At 43.4% G+C, this 2,547-nt stretch overlaps 1 pseudogene; it reads right to left on the bottom strand.

Annotated features, from left to right (window-relative positions):
• Positions 1–458: 458 nt before the first annotated feature.
• Positions 459–576, bottom strand: LOC124614175 (annotated as a pseudogene).
• Between the last annotated feature and the right edge of the window lie 1,971 nt (positions 577–2,547).

The following is a 2,547-nucleotide window of genomic DNA, read 5'->3' on the forward strand; positions in this document are numbered from 1 at the left end:
AATTGCGGAGTACTTTAGAAACATCACGCGTGGTTCCCGGATGACTAAACCTATGCAGTTCCCAGGGCAGTGGGAAGCACTAACCATTTTAAAGAGCGGTAACTGCCGTACACTGAACTTCGCGATGTTGACTCCTCTAGAAACTGCATCGGACTCAGGCAGGACTGCTGCTCTCCAGGTTATTTAAAGTCCCAGTCTATGAGCAACACGCCTCCGCAGTACGCGTAAGGTCCTCGCAGCCAACCCAAGGCTGGTAGCACTCCGTCTTCAGGCCACAAGTGGCCCATCGGGACCATCCGACTGTCGTGTCATCCTCAATCGACGATTCAGATAGGAGGGGCGTGTGGTCAGCACACTGCTCTCCCAGTCGTTATGATGGCTTTCTTTGACCGGAGCCGCTACTATTCGGTCGAATAGCTTGTCAGTTGGCATCACGAGTCTGAGTGCACCCCGAAAAATGGCAACAGTACATGGCGGCCCGGATGGTCACCCATCCAAGTGCCGGCCACGCCCGACAGCGCTTAACTTCGGTGATCTGACGGGAACCGGTGTATGCACTGCGGCAAGGCCGTTGCCAAGGCCTGTAGTACGCTATCATATTTCTTTGACAAAGAAATATGTTCAAATATTCGTCAAATTTCTTTGACAAAGATCTTTGATGTGGCGCTGAAAAAATGGGTGTTACGCTGTCGTTATATTTCTCGCCAAATTTCGAGATGGCGGACGACAACTTATTATTATGCGGTGCAGTTGCACAATTGCATTGTGTGTGCATTTGGAAGAAAAGCAGCGAAAAAAAAGAAAACATACATGGATGAAGCACTAGTATTAGGCATTCAGCAAAATTTGTTACGAGAGCTGCAAGGGCGGGGGGGAGTCAATTCTTAATACATACATTATGGACGAGAGAGTATTTCAGTATTTTCCCAGTAAAGTGGCATATCGTATTACAAAACAGGATACTCTCTTGAGAAGTGCTATATGTACGGAAGACAGGCAAACTGTGACACTGCGATTGCTTGATACATGAGAGAGCTACTCTAGTTTACAACACGGCACTCGAATATCACATTGCACATTAACCAAAATAATTCCAGAAACAGCAATTTATAAGGCACTGAAGGTGGAATATGTGAAGGCAAATAAATGTTTAGTACACTATATGAGCAATAGGAAGTATTTTTAATTTTGAATAATTTAATTAATACAATTAGTGTTCCAACAACTACAAAATTAATAATAAGTACGGAACAGATGAAGAGCTTTTTATCTTGTGGCATCCAGAGTCCAAAAATAGACAAAGCAGGATGGAAAGTTGAGAAAGAATTTCTTTTTATTTTAGATTGTGACCACATCCCCTATTCCAGCTTGCTGAAAAGCTGCCTGGATGTTCCCAAATGTAGAGCTGTAGCTGTGACTGTGGACATGAAATCGCCTGCAGCATATTTCACCTGTCACAGTAATAGCATGTACTGTGCTCTTTGTTCACCCCCCATCCTAGTCGAAGCAAGTTTATTTAAAAAAATACTACAGAGATATCAAATAGCTGTAGCGACGCCAGCGCTCGAAGCGGTTATATTTAACATTGCAGTAAACAGGAGACGAACGACTTTGATGATGAAATCCCCTAGATCTGATCATATTTATTTGATGACAGGTGAGATTTGACAAAGTTCCCTACAACATCATCAAATTTCCTCGACATAAATATTTGACGTATCAACTTTGACAAAGAAATTTGGTAGTGTACTACCGGCCTACCAGGGACGAAAGTGGAACCGTTCCTGGTGTTCTGGCCGCTTCGAGTGTAGAGTTCCGCCCCTCATGCAGGGTGCCCCCGACCTGGCCAGAATTCTCAGAAGGCGGCAGAGCTGTGTGTGCCTTCGCCACTGCGTGGCTCCAACGACGATTTGAAATAACGGCCAGAACAGCAAGCTAGATTTCGCCATCTTGCGCGTTTTCTATCTACATCTACATCTATATTAATTAATCGGGTATTCTAAATTATCCTGCCCTCTCTAACCGAAAGTTCTCTACGTAGACAATACCTCGATACTGTATGCATACTTGGCAAAATTAATTTACTCGCATTAATTCAATGATCAAATTTGATGAATTCCTAGTTAATTATTCGTCTGCTCGGAGCTAGATATTAATTTACTCAAAACAGTGATCGGAATTATAGGAATAATTTTATTTCTCTATCTCCCTTTGTTATGAGAACTGGTCTAGGTCCGGAAAGTGAAAGGTGGCTACACTCAGCCACAGCGCCAGAGATTGCGCCAAAGAGTATTATTCCGCCGCCTCCACTGTCAGTGCTTGTCGAGAACTCGTAGTGGAGAGTGCTTGCTGAGATGTCGTAGTGAAAAGTTCTTGTCGAGAAGTCGTAGTGGAGAGTGCTTGTTCCATGTTTCATGCAGTTGTTTGATGGGCTAGACAGCAGATGTTATTCGAATGGAGATATTGTAATGACCAGAGTGCTTTTCGTCAATATATATGAAGGTAAAATGTTCCCTGTTTTTTCATTATTTCAGTGCCCTAAATAAT

This window comes from Schistocerca americana, chromosome 4, assembly GCF_021461395.2.
Source record: "Schistocerca americana isolate TAMUIC-IGC-003095 chromosome 4, iqSchAmer2.1, whole genome shotgun sequence".
Taxonomy (NCBI): Eukaryota; Metazoa; Arthropoda; class Insecta; order Orthoptera; family Acrididae; genus Schistocerca; species Schistocerca americana.